The sequence below is a fragment of the Macrotis lagotis genome, chromosome 4 (assembly GCF_037893015.1).
Source record: "Macrotis lagotis isolate mMagLag1 chromosome 4, bilby.v1.9.chrom.fasta, whole genome shotgun sequence".
Taxonomy (NCBI): domain Eukaryota; kingdom Metazoa; phylum Chordata; class Mammalia; order Peramelemorphia; family Peramelidae; genus Macrotis; species Macrotis lagotis.
Window position 1 is genome coordinate 186,706,235 of NC_133661.1, and position 13,865 is coordinate 186,720,099.

Below are 13,865 nucleotides of genomic sequence, written 5' to 3' on the forward strand. Positions count from 1 at the left end.
TATCATAATTAAAAGTATCTGGGATAAACACAGAGACCTTTGAATGAGAGAAACACTTGGAAAGCAGGTATCATTTAGCTGGTGAGAACTACCATTCTATTTTTACATTTCATTATCTGAGGGTTGGCTGCTGATACAGTTTTTCTGCCTTATAAATATAGTCTTTTTGATGTTAAGTGAACTGAATCATCCTTGCTCTGTCTTAAGGTAGAGTTCCCAGAATGGACAACCAATAACACTCTACTATTCTTTGTGAGAAAGGAAAAACAAAATTACCAAAAAACCTCTAGACTGGGAAAAAGATTGAGGGATAAGATTCATTCATTCAAAAAACAATTGTCCATTTATCCTGAGGATTAGTTTGCTCAGTCTCAACCCTCATTTTCTTGCAGAACTCAAATGTTTTCTCTAATTCACAATTTCAAATTTCTCTTCCCTTGTTGTCTGACTTCTTGTCATCAAGTATTACCCTTTTCTGGGAACTTCTATACTTTAATATATTTGACTGCATCCCAGGAAGATATATGACAGTTTTGGTTCAGCATCCAGGTGGAAATCAAAGATGAACCCCAGACCAGAAAATTCAGAGGAAGCAGGACTTGAGTTAACAGACTTTTGAACATAAAAAGTTAAACTGATTTTGTCTTGAACCAACCTTGACAATCAGAATTTATAAAACAAGCACAATGTAAAATTTGACAATCTTAAAACATTTAAACTTCATGATGTTACTTCCTTAACATTTCCTTACTATTTCCCACAACTGCATCATGCTTTATATGTTTAAGTCTATAATAGACTTAAACATATGGTTGTTGCAGCTATTTTGAAGTGGGGTAGTGTTCAGGGCATTTTTATTTTCTTCCCCTTATTTTAAACAAGTAAACTTTCTTGGTTTATGTGATTTTTATTTCATCTTGTATGGTTTTTTTTGTACAGTTCTGTAGGTTCCATCAATATATGTCCTGTGTAAGGATCACATATTGAAGGATCACATTAAACAGATGAGAAATGCATCTCCAGTGGCTCTTTTTATTAGCTAAACCCTCCAGGGTATTTACAGCAGAACTGGGAGTTTTTCATTTCATGAAGTCCCTAGGTCATTTCTGTGAGACTCTGTATCAGTCCTGTACAAGAGCCTCAGGTTCAAGTTCTGTCATTAGCCCCTGGGCTGGAGTACCCTGTATATCTACATCAGGGTTAGAAGGAAGGCTCTCTACCAGTCTCTGGGTAAGGTAAAATGCTCCTGATTTAGTTTCTCTATTTTCTTAAAAAATTCTACCCATTAGATCAGCTATGATGTTCCTTGAATAATATGGACTTTTATTGCATAAATTGACTATCTCCAAATGTATTTGTGCCATTTGCTTAGCTGAAGGAACTTTGTCATGTAATATTCATTATGTCAGTCTATGACTTTCAGGGTCAGGTCTGACAGAATAATTTTGATGTTGTCATCATTCTTCTTTTTGATGGTAAATTCCTCTGACTCTGGCAAGAGAACCATAAATGTTTTATGATAAATCTTATTGTTACTATCATAAGACATCGTTGAATCCATGAGATTCAGGGATAGAAGATTCTGAAAAAAAAATTTCTTAGGATTGTTCAGTCATCTCTTAGATTTTCCATAGGCTTTTTTGCATGCTATAAACTTTCTACCAAAATATCTCTTGGTTTCCAAATCTTCTTCGTACCATTAAATGACCCTACAGGTTTAAGGAAACAATTGTTCTTGTCTTATGGCAGGATAATTTCTTATCTAAGACAAGAGGGGGAATTAAGAGGGAGAACAAGTCTGGTTCCATCTTGGAACAGTTTTGACAATTAGAACCGACATGACAAATATATTCTTGTGAAATGAAAGTTATGTTTGTAAGGCAAAGTTTTTTAGAGTGTAAAATAGAAATATCTCAGATTGCTAATGTAAACATAGAAATCACAAAATGTTATCCTCAACTATTTTCCATTGTTGTTTAATCTATTCACCACTTAAACCCTATAACAATGCAAAGCTGTGCAACATAGGAATGTAGCAATATTGAGATCAATTTGATTCTATTTTCCTCTCTTTTTAATAAGTAAAATATTTTGGCACATATGATTTTTATTATATATAATTTTTAAAAAGACAACAATAACAACAACAAATCTTTTTTTTTTTAAATCACAGATGGGACAACTGCAATACCATGCTCCAGGCTTATCAAATTTCATGTTGATCAAAGACTTTTTTTTAAGAGTTCTGAATTTGGACTCCATTTTGGGAGTCATTGTTACAAACCTAATTTAATGGATTATTTAACTTTTAGACCTAAGGTCATTTAGACATGGAAGAGTGAGAAAGAAAAGATTTCTAGAGGCAATGAGATCTTGTACAAATAATTCAGAATTTTTAGGACTCCTTCAAAGGAGTAAGTGATATTTAGCCACCAATGTTTCTGGCTGTCAACCCAAGTCTACCAGATAGTCTGGAGAAAGGAAATATGAATTCAGAGCTATGTGAATTACTTTGGGGAAAAAGTATTAAAATAATTGACTTATCCATTAAACCATATAACTTTTTACATCTTTATAGCCTGCTTCCTCCTTATACTGAAATGATTTGTTTCTATTGTACACACAATCTTCCTTTTTTTAAAAAAATGGAGTTAAACAGAATTGGCATTTTTTGAAAGAATGTAAGGTTTACAATAAACATGAACAAATCTGGCAATTTAAAAAAGAAACAATTAAAATTAAGCAAACTCTACAACTAAACTATGAATTTTTAGCCACTCTCACTGCTTCATCTCCCAGAAATGTACAACTTCACTCAGAGCTTTTTAAGGCAGTCAAAACAAAACTAATCTGTAATTGGGAAAAGTTTAATATAAATAAAAATACAAAAATACACAGATAATACTAGTATGTGATTGTCTAAGTCGACATAGAGCCCTCAGGAATTCTTATGTATGGCCCCTTGTTTCTGAGTTTGATACCTCTGGTACTGAGCATTTTAGGTCAGATTTGAATGCATTTCTTCCTGGTTGTGAAGCTGGTTGTTTATACATTAGATCAACTTACTTGCAAATTCACATCCATCATATTGCAAAGATGTAAAAAAAAAGTAAAAAATGACAATTGTTGGAATGACTATGGGAGAGTAGGCACAGGAATGGACTTGAATTGTGAAATGATCCAGTCATTTTGTAAATCAATTTGGAACTATATTCCTAGAGTCACTAAACTGTGCACAGTGTCCAAAACATAATACACTATTAACATAATAACATAACAAAATATTATAGCCTCCTCCCTTCCCCCAAAAAAAATCAAAGAAAAAGAGGGGAAAGACCCACGTATACCCCCCTCCCCAAATTAGCAGCACTTTTTCTCTTAGCAAAGAACTGGAAACAAAGTGAGTACACATCAACTGGGAGTTGGGTGAATATATTCTGGCATATCAGTGTAAAGATGTACTTTTTTTAACACTGTTAGAGATGATGAAAGTGATGTAGTCATAGTAGATTGAGAAGATGTATGGATTTATGCAGAGTAAAGAAGGCAGAAGTGGATCAAAGCAGTGGATACTGCATTAAAAAAGGTTTACAACTAGAAAAGACTAGTATGAAATAAGTCCAATGACTATCAAAGTTCCTGAAGAATAATTATAAATTATTCTTACCACCTCTGAGCAGAGAGGTAATTGATTGGTAATAACGAAGCCTTTATTTTCATTAAAAAATCGATGTGTTGATTTATTTTGAATTACCCAATTTATTTGTTATTAAAAAAACGTGTTTTACTGCAATTGGCCGTCGACAATTGAGGGGGATATTTAAGGATACTTTTTAAAAAATTGTCTTAAGTACTTTAATGTATTACTTAAAAAATAACAAGGGAAAGAGAACAGAAGGAAGAAGTCATAGACAAGCATGACAATATTGGAACTACGTGTTAATTTGAAATGTGTGATTAAAAATTGGACAAAGGAATGACTTAAAATTTCCTATTCAATCTCCCCCCCCCCATTATTTGTATAGGGAAGCTCATTTTTGTTTTTATGTCTGTCAAGTTCCTAATAATAAAAAGAATAATACTGGCAGGTAATTGGCTCAGTAGATAGAGTGCTAGACTTTGGCCTCGGGGAAGTCATTTAATTTCTGTTTACTTAGTTTTCACAGAAATCTCAATGTTCTTTAATAGTTATGAGCAGGCTAAATTCCATTTCAAAGCATTTTGCAATACAATCGATCAAATTGTGTTAGGGAAGTTAACACGAAGCAGTCCTGGTTGTAAGATGCTGTTTTTACAGACAGATAATTGTGGTAAAGAAAATTCCTTCCTTTCCTTTTTTTTAAAGTTCGATAACTTGAAATATATAAACCGAGACACTCTTGACCATTTCTCAAAGATGGCTTATAGGTAAATATGCATTTTTTTCCCCAAGAAGGGTTAAGACCCTTTTAGTCAGCTACCTAAGTGGTCAAAACAGAAAAGTTTAGCACTTCCTTCGAGCCGGAATCGAACCAGCGACCTAAGGATGACTAGAAACGACTTGTCTACAGTCCTCCGCTCTACCAACTGAGCTATCGAAGGATGTACACAAGAAAAGGTTCGTACGTTCCACTTTAAAGGTGTGATAGTAGTCTGTGCCAAATCGCCTGTTTTCTTGTTCCGAATTGAGGAAATTTTGACATTTGAGACATTTGGTTTAGGAATGCAACATGCACATGTGTAATACACGTCCTGAACGCTTGCCACTCCGGAGATTTCAGGCTTCATTTCTCCATACAAACACAAGCTCGGAATTCCCTCAGTGCAGTCACCCCTATTTCTAAACTTATTTTTTTCCGTTGCCCTTAGCTTTCCTAGAAAACATTTGGAATCACCGCAAAATCGGAGTTCATTGACTTTCCTTGCTTCTCAATACCTTTCCTTCTCCCCATTTACAGTCCTCCGCTCTACCAGCTGAGCTATCGAAGGGGACATGCAAGCACATCTGCACACTGTCTACTTGGCACTGTCTACTAGACAGCGCCCGTCCTGAACCTGGTTTTGTTTTTTGACTTGTTCTGGCCATCCACAGAAACCATCCTTTCCTTTAATTCCTTCTTCTTCGCCCTCTTCTTCCAACCCGTCCTTCCTCATGTTTCTCTCTCTCTCTCTCACACATATACACACACACACACACATATGTGGAGAGTTAGGATGAAAATAAGTATCCAGCAGAGTGTTTGCTCTCATCTTTCTAAAAATGGGCTTTGTTGTACAATCTGGTTGAACTTTTTCACGTTGACTGCCAGCCTCGCAGCTCCTCTAAGTCAACTTCTGGATAGTCGCTTCTGCATCCTTTGAAAAGCTTGCACAGACTAGCCTTTTGACTGCAAAGCACAGGTTAGTCAGTTGTACGGGGAAGTGTCTCGAAGCGGTTGGCGAGTGCGGGCTCTTCTTGGAATGGAAAGCCCTGGAAAGGCGCGGGTCTCTAGGGTGTTGCTCCCAGGTGCCTTTCTTTCTTTCTCTGGCCTCTCTCTATCTCGTAGGACCAAGACCAAGGCCAGGGTTTTCTAGAGAAGCTCGCCGAATTGTCAGGCGGGTTCAAAAGAAATGGCACTTCCTTCGAGCCGGAGTCGAACCAGCGACCTAAGGATTCCTAGAAGTACTTGTCTCTACAGTCCTCCGCTCTACCAACTGAGCTATCGAAGGGCGCACAAGGGCTATGCCGCGCACGTCGTATTTTAACAAGTCGGACTAGTTGGTGCATCTTTCTTTGCCTTCTTCTGCACCGAGAAAGTAACGTCATTTGGATTACTTGACTGAGGAGCTCTTTTCCCACCTGCTCCCAGCCGCAGGATAAACGCCTGCCACCCTCGCCACGCCCGAGGTGTCTACCTTCCTTCCTCCCTCCAAACATCAGCTCAAATTCCCATTCCCTCAGCGCCATCCGACACCCAATTCCTTCTGACCCTATTCTTTCTACTGCTTTCAACTCTCTTGGAAAACACCTGGACCCACTGCAAAACCAGGGTTCCCTCATTTGCCTTCCTTCCCAAATTGCTTCCCAACGCTTTTCTTTTTCTCTGCTTCCTACGGTGACTCGTTTTCCCCCTTCATACTTTTCTTTTCCTTCAAAACGATTTTGTTTTTGCTCACACCCTAAGTCTCAGATAAACCATAGGTGGTCAGAACCTGTAGTTATCGGATGTCACAAGAACAGAACTATTTGCTGCAAGAAAGAGGGGGAGATTACTTGAAGCTGAGCCTCCTTGAGGGCGAGCACGATTTCATTTTCGTCTCTACATCCCCAGAATCTGGCATAAAGCCTGGCACCTGTTAGCACATGAGAAGGGACTTGAGCCGTGCTTGGTGAATGAACGAACCAACGAGTGAAACAAGGAATGGATAAACGCCCAGCTCAGGAGCTGCTGGGTCAGTTGCAAAATCAGAATTGTGATCCAGGGCTTGTGGCCATTCCAGCTCCTTAGCTTTTAACACCTTCCCAAATGACTCTTTCGCACACGTTCAGGTTTCCAGACAGGCAACGTTTACTTTCTTCTTCTTCTTCATATGCGTAATGGTTTGAATATGAGCTACATATTCTAGCTATGCCTATATCTAGCCTTCCACACTTCAGCTAGGGAGCCCAAGATCGTAAGCAAGTCTTCAGGTGGGATCGTTGACCTCCGATTCATTTCCCCTGAGAAAGAGCACTGCTATCATGGGGGCGATGATGGCTAGGGATAGACATAGAAATAAGGAATGAAATGGATATGGGGTTTCATTGTTTTAGGGGAATTCCAAGACTGGGAAGTTCCTGCAAGTCGGCATATTCTTTGTATCTTATAGTCTTACAATGTTCTTGCATTTGATGCCATTTTGTTTTTGACATTTTCACGCTTATAATTTTCTTTGTGTCTCTGGTACAACTAGCTGGCCCTGTGGGTAGAACTACAGTTAACAAGACTTCAATTCAAATTGTACTTCAGACTATCTGGGTGACTCTGAGGAAGTCAACTAGTCTGACAGAATTTTGTCAATTGTAAAATGGAAATAATATCATCTAACTTCCAGAGTTATTAAGAGAATCAAATGTTCTTATCTCCATGCCTGCAATAGGGTATAGAACTTTAATAAATGTTCATTTCTTCCCTCTATAATCATGTTTCTCAACTTGGACCTGGGACGACTCAAGCATATTCTTTCCTGGGATTCAGCAATCACCCGAATTTTGGCTCTTCATTGGTCACTAAAATTCAGGAAGGAGTTAATTAATAAGAGTAAAAGAAACCCACCCTGAACAGCAGATCAAGTAAAGTAGTGTTTGAATTTTAAAACAATATCACGTCAAATTGTACAAGAGGCTGGATTCAATTCAACTTAATAAACAGGACTTGAGATGAAAGTTCTAAATAATTTTTAATAAGGTTTTAAAAATTGCTCTGTATTTGTTTATTGTATTTTTAGGTTCGCATTAACCTGGCTCCTCTTCCTACCATCATTTGTGGTATTCCTTATATTATTGATTACAATAGAGAGAGGGAAATATTTTTCATGTTTTCAAAAAAAGTTATTATCTTTTTTAACATCTATATTTTCTCCCTTCTTTTCCCCTTCTAGTGTCACTTTTTTTAACAATGTATTCTAAAACAAAGAAAAAGGATTAGTTAAATCCATCTATACACTAAAAAAGACCTGAGTTTATATGCAAGTCTTTTACTAACTGTAAAGGATTATGGGAATCTGTAAAGATGGGAAGAATGCTATTAATATCACTTCTTTAGAGCCAAAATTATTTTTACTGGGAAATTTTTAAAATCCATATCAAATATTTCATCTTATATTTATTCATTATGCTAAATATAACATAAGATGTAGAAAATGTTTTCATAAGGTAAGTTCTCATTTAACTCAGACTGAGGATAATGTCCATTAGTTGAGATCACCATAAAAGACACATTTAAGGAACCAAGCAATCCACTAGTCAGTACTTAAAGAAATCAAAATAGCATAGCTGAGAAAGCACATTAGAACTCAGAAATCTTGATGTAAGTTCCTGTTTTTTCAAAATTCTTTTTTTTTAGTTCATTTGTCCTTTCCTTTATTTGTTTCTTCCTTCTTTCCTTTTTCTCATCAGTCCTTAGGGGTAGTGGTAAAGCTGATCATCACGCATCTCCTTTAGTGTCCTTTTCATTGAAAAACCTGCATGTGTTAAATTGTTTAATGGTGCCAAGGACTCTAGTGACAAGAACTTAGTTCTTCAGTAGTTGTTGTTATTGACTACAATTTCCTAAAACATTTCTCTTTCTAAATTATTCTCTCATCTTGGTTTATTTTCTCAAGGAAAATTCTTTCCTCAAGGAAAATTCAAGTCAATTAGATGAGATCCTAGAAACTGACAAGCTTTTCTTCATTTAACATATAACATACACTTCTCATTCCCCTCTGAAAGACAATCTTCTTTGTATATTGTTTTGTGGTAGCCCTCTGGAATAAGAGAATCCCTTCTAGGAGGACAGTTCCCCCCTTTGACCCTTGCTTTTCAAGATTGAATTCACAGTGTCCAACCCCCTCATTGGATATACAACAGAAAAGGTAGGGAGCCTTGGTTCCATGTGTGCAGCATGCTACTAGGAAAGGGAGATGTACTTCCAAGGAAGCGTATACTCTCAGGGAGGCAACATCTGCTCCTAGAAGAGATCTACTCCAAGGTATGCTTCTGAGAGTAAGTTACTTAAGTCCTGATCTGGTTGGTTATCTGGAACTGATAAATTTGAATGTCAATGTTAAGGGAGCACAGCAGATTTTTGAGGTACAGGAGGGAAGATAAACTGGTGATTGGCAAGATAATACTCCTGGACACTGCTTTTTTAACATTTAAAAACTATTACTGTCAGTATATCTCCATGCTTAATCTTTTAGCAAATTTCCTTGTATAAATTCCCCTTAAAAAGAGACTGTCAAGGTCTCAAGACCTCCAGGCCTTATCTTACAGCATCTCTTCCTTGTTTATTCCTAAAGATTTCCACCTCCTTCACAGTATCCCCCGTACTGAGGAAGTAGTCTCTTGAGAAAAGAAATAATGGTTTTAATAAACTGAAACTGCCATACAACACTTTGAGAATTAAAGGTTACCATCCTCTGATCCATTTCAAAGTTTTCCTACCAGAAAGGTATCAGCTTCTTACATAGTGATTTCTTGTTTTAATTTGGGATATGTGAACTTCAACCAGTAACTAGAAAGTATATAAATAAAAAGATTTACAGTAAGCAGACTCTAAGCATATTTGAATACACCAAACATGAGTAAGAGATAAGGATGTCTACAAAGGTCCTTAGTGGTTAGATTCATCAGGTTCTCTAGCTTGTTTACATATTCGCAATGGTTTCCTCTGGGAATAGAGGTCTATTATGAACACTGGCATATTCTGAAACAAGTTTATATCCCTAAACTATTACATGAATGAAACAGAGAAAGAAAGAACCAATGAACTAGACATGCAACTAAAAAAAACTAGTTAAAATCCCTAATTAAACACCAAATTGGAAGTCCAGAAAATCAAAGGATAATAATAGAATAATAAGAATAAAATTGAAAGTAAGAAAACCATTTAAGTAATAGACAAAAATCAGGGAGGATCTGGTTTTATGGAAAAAATTTATGAACAATTGGTTAATCTAATGCTTTTTGAAAGAAAGATTTAGGGACAAGATATAGCTATTTGACAAAACTTGCTGAGAAAAGAGAGAAATTAGATATGGACTAAACATCTCAAAACTGTATAACAAAATAAGATTAAATGAATACATGATTTAAGCAAAAAGACATAAAAGGTAATGTTGTGGGAAAATTAGTGATGCAAGAAATATTTTATCTATCAGATTTACCTGGAAAAGTTTATGATCAAACAAGAGGTCATTACAGTATGTAAAATGGATAATTTGGATTATATAACCAAGATTGGAAAGAAGGAAACTGGGGAAATTTTTTTATAGCAAGTTTCTCTGACAAAAGTCTCATTTCTCAAATATATATATATATATATATATATATAAAACTGAGTCAAATTTATAAGAATGAGTCAATTGACAAATGATTAATGGATATGAAAAGGCAGTTTTCAGAAGAAGAAATCAAAGTTATCAATAGTCATATAAAATGTTTTAAATCACCATAGGCTAGAAAAACAGACATTAAAACAACTTTGAGGGGCAGCTAGGTGGTGCAGGAGTACCTGAGTTCAAATCAGACACTTAATAATAATTACCTAGCTGTGTGACCTTGGACAAGCCACTTAACCCCATTGCGCTGCAAAAAAAACCTAAAAAAAACTTTAAAGTATCACCTCACACCTATTAGACTGGCAAATTAGATTAGATGACAGAAAATGAAAAGTTCAAATGTTGGGGGGGATGTGGAAAAATAGAGACAATAATGAATTATTGATGGAATTGTGAACTGATTCACCTGTTCTAAAGAACAATCTGAAATATGCCCAAAGGATTATAAAACTGTATATACCTTTTGGCCTAGCAATATCACTCCTAAGTTTATTATCCCAAAGTGTTTAAAGGGAAAAAAAAGAAAAGGAATTATATATATACAAATATTTACAGTAACTCTTTTTGTGGTAGTGAAGAATTTTAGAAAAGATAGCTATGTCAGACTTTTGGAGAAAAATTGAATGAGGATAGAAAAGACATTTGCTTTCTTGTCTGCAGTACATGGAACCTACCTGAAATTGACCATGTATTAGGAGGGCATATTTGAAAAATCAATCATATGTAGAAAGCAGAAAACTTAAATGCATCCTTTCCTGATCATGTTGCAATAAAATTTACACATAATAAAGGGCTATGAAAAGATAAACTAAAAATTAATTGAAAATAAATAACCTAATTTTAAAGAATGAGTGGATCAACAACAAATCCTAGAAATAATCAACAATTTCATCCAAGACAATGACAATAATAAAGCATCATATCAAAACTTGTGGGGTACAGATAAAGAACCTATTGGGGAAATATCATATCTCTAAATACCTATATGAATAAAATAAAGAGGAGATTAATGAATTGAACATGCAACAAAAAACTAGAAAAAGAACAAATTAAAAATCTTGATTAAATATCAAATTAGAAATTCTGAAAATCAAAGGAGAAATTCATGAAGTTGAAAGTAAAGAAAATCATAGAACTAATAAATAAAACTAAGAGTGGTTTTATGAAAAAAAATCTTTGGTTAATCTGATTAAAAAAAAGAAAGAAGAAAACCGAGTTACCAATATCAAAAATAAAAAGTGTCAACTCAATCAATGAGGAAGAAATTAAAGTAATAATATAGATTGCTTTTGAAAATCATTTGGCCTTTTATCCAGAAATTTAACAAACATTATAAAAATGAGAATAATCAATTATAAAAGGTCTTTGGAAAGAAAGACACTCTAATGTACTATTGGTGGAGCAGTAAATTGCTCCTACCATTTTGGATTACAGTTTGGAATTATACAAGAAGTCACTGACCCCTCCACATTCATTGACATAGTAATCCCACTATCAGATATACTCTGTACACCAATGGAGGCACAAGAACAAAGTTTCAATAGCAATCTTTTTTTTAATGGGTGCAAAGAGCTGAACATATTATTGCATAGTCAAATAGAATATGGTAAGTATAGAATGGTGTATGTTTGGGCATTCCAAATAAATCAATTTCTCTTCAACCTAGTTCATAGAATCACACAAAATAAGAGGCAAGTTAAAAAAAACCCTCAGGTATTTGAGTTGCAAGGAAGAATAAAGACAGGCTTACACCTTATACCCCCTTTCATTTTGTGTGAAGAAGTGTTATAATTAGCACTGATGGAAACTGAACACTGCTAGCCAGTGACAAACCAAGTACTCCATACCTTTTTTTTTTTAATTTTTATTAAAGATATTTGAGTTTTACAATTTTCCCCCAATCTTGCTTCCCTCCCTCCACCCCCACCCCACAGATAGCACTCCGTCAGTCTTTACTTTGTTTCCATGTTGTACCTTGATCTAAATTGGGTGTGGAGAGAGAAATCATATCCTTAAAGAGAACAGAATTCTCAGAAGTAACCAGATCAAACAATAAGACATCTGGTTTTTTTTCCCCCCGAATTAAAGGGAATAGTCCTTGTACTTGGTTCAAACTCCGCAGGTCCTTATCTGGATACAGATGGTACTCTCCTTTGCAGACAGCTTAAAATTGTTCCCAATTGTTGCGCTGATGGAATGAGCAAGTCCTTCAAGGTTGAACATCACTCCCATGTTGCTTCCCATACCTTTTAAAACACTCTCGGACTCCCTAAAGAGTCATTCTGAGGATTGTGAATTATGCATTTGACCAACAGAAATGCTGAAAGAAACATAACAACACTAGAGGTATTCACTAAGTATGAGTCTCTCTATTAGTATCTGCCCCCTTTTCCCCAATGATATTCTATGTAGTAACTCGGCTACTTTGGTGGTCCAGTGGCAAGGAGAGAAGCCTTCCTTTATCTATTAGGTCTCGGCAAAGTCTTCTGAAGTATATACCTTGACATTTTCTTCAATAGATTTTTCTAGATCAAAGTTATTTGGATAGGATTCAGCTTTTGAAAATACTTCCTATAAGACCAAGGACGAGTACTGGATGACTATCACGTCATTTAAAAATACAACTGAATCACCACTTTATTTCATTACCGCGAAGAGATTTACTCACAAAAACCGCGTAATTATACCGAGGGAGGCTAGCGGTTGACATCTGTTCCTACAGAAGGAAGTGGGAGTGAATCTTTCACCATTAAAGATCAAGTGAAAGCAAAGCAAAAAAGCATAAATGAAAGGCCCCAGCGAGATTTGAACTCGCGACCCCTGGTTTACAAGACCAGTGCTCTAACCCCTGAGCTATGGAGCCCTTGCATTTCTGTCTTTGACAGGATTCAAAGAATACTGAAAAACACTCTATTATTAAAAATCTATCTGTTATTTCATGTTTTGCTTGGTTCTTGGTTCTGCTGTGCAAAGATACAAAGCTGTGTTAAAACGCTTCCTTGTATTCATCAAAGAGAATTCACATCTCGGTGGAGCGCGGAAAAATCAAGAAAAGTAGTGCTTTATAATTGAATTAGAAATCAATCAGGAGATGACTAACTTATCAGGCTCACTTGGAAAAATGATTATCCTTTTCGCGTGGCAACCTCCACTGCAAGATCTGAACTAGGTTTCCTATCTTTACCGAGGTTTGCTTCCTTCCCAAACTCAAATTGTTTGGTAGGGAAGAGTTACCTAGAGCTAGACACTTTTCTTCATCCGCACTGAAGTGTACAGTAAAGACCCAGTCTAGGTAATGAGGTGAGGAGGTGGGGGGTGGGGGGGGGGGGCTAGGGAAGGGAAGGGAGTAGAGAAGCTAGGTAGTTCAGTAAATAGAGGAAGACCTGAGTTTCAGTACAGCCACAACTAATTACTACCCCTGTGACCCGGGATAAATGGCTTTATCTCTATTTGCCTCAATGTTCTTGTATGTTCTTGAGGGATAATAAAAGCACCTACATCCTGAGTTGTGGAGATGTAATGAAGTAATATTTTATTGAGTTTGCAAACTTTAAAAATGCTATATAAATGCAAAAAACTTTTTAAAAGAGAGCACTTGATACGATATTAAAAACTGTAGCTTCATCACTGCAAAAGACAGCATGGATTATATTTACTTTAGGCAATTCCAAAATACCATGATCTCCGTTTGGACAAGAAGAGACTGACAGATCTAAAGAATTAAATAAAACTTGCTTTAGGGAGAGGAAAACCAGTTAGAATGTGTAGCTTGGCGGGAAGAGATGAAGATGCCTTGGGCAATTTATTTAAACACCCTGGGTCTC

The 13,865-nt window shown here is 36.0% G+C and overlaps 3 non-coding genes across 3 annotated transcripts; all 3 read right to left on the bottom strand.

Annotated features, from left to right (window-relative positions):
- Positions 1-4,491: 4,491 nt before the first annotated feature.
- TRNAY-GUA (transfer RNA tyrosine (anticodon GUA)) lies at positions 4,492-4,581 on the bottom strand. Its single transcript is given in 2 exon segments — positions 4,492-4,527; positions 4,545-4,581. It is a non-coding gene; the product is annotated as a tRNA-Tyr (tRNA).
- Positions 4,582-5,597: 1,016 nt separating this feature from the next.
- On the bottom strand, positions 5,598-5,688 carry TRNAY-GUA (transfer RNA tyrosine (anticodon GUA)). Its single transcript is given in 2 exon segments — positions 5,598-5,633; positions 5,652-5,688. It is a non-coding gene; the product is annotated as a tRNA-Tyr (tRNA).
- Positions 5,689-12,831: 7,143 nt separating this feature from the next.
- On the bottom strand, positions 12,832-12,904 carry TRNAT-UGU (transfer RNA threonine (anticodon UGU)). The gene has a single exon. It is a non-coding gene; the product is annotated as a tRNA-Thr (tRNA).
- Between the last annotated feature and the right edge of the window lie 961 nt (positions 12,905-13,865).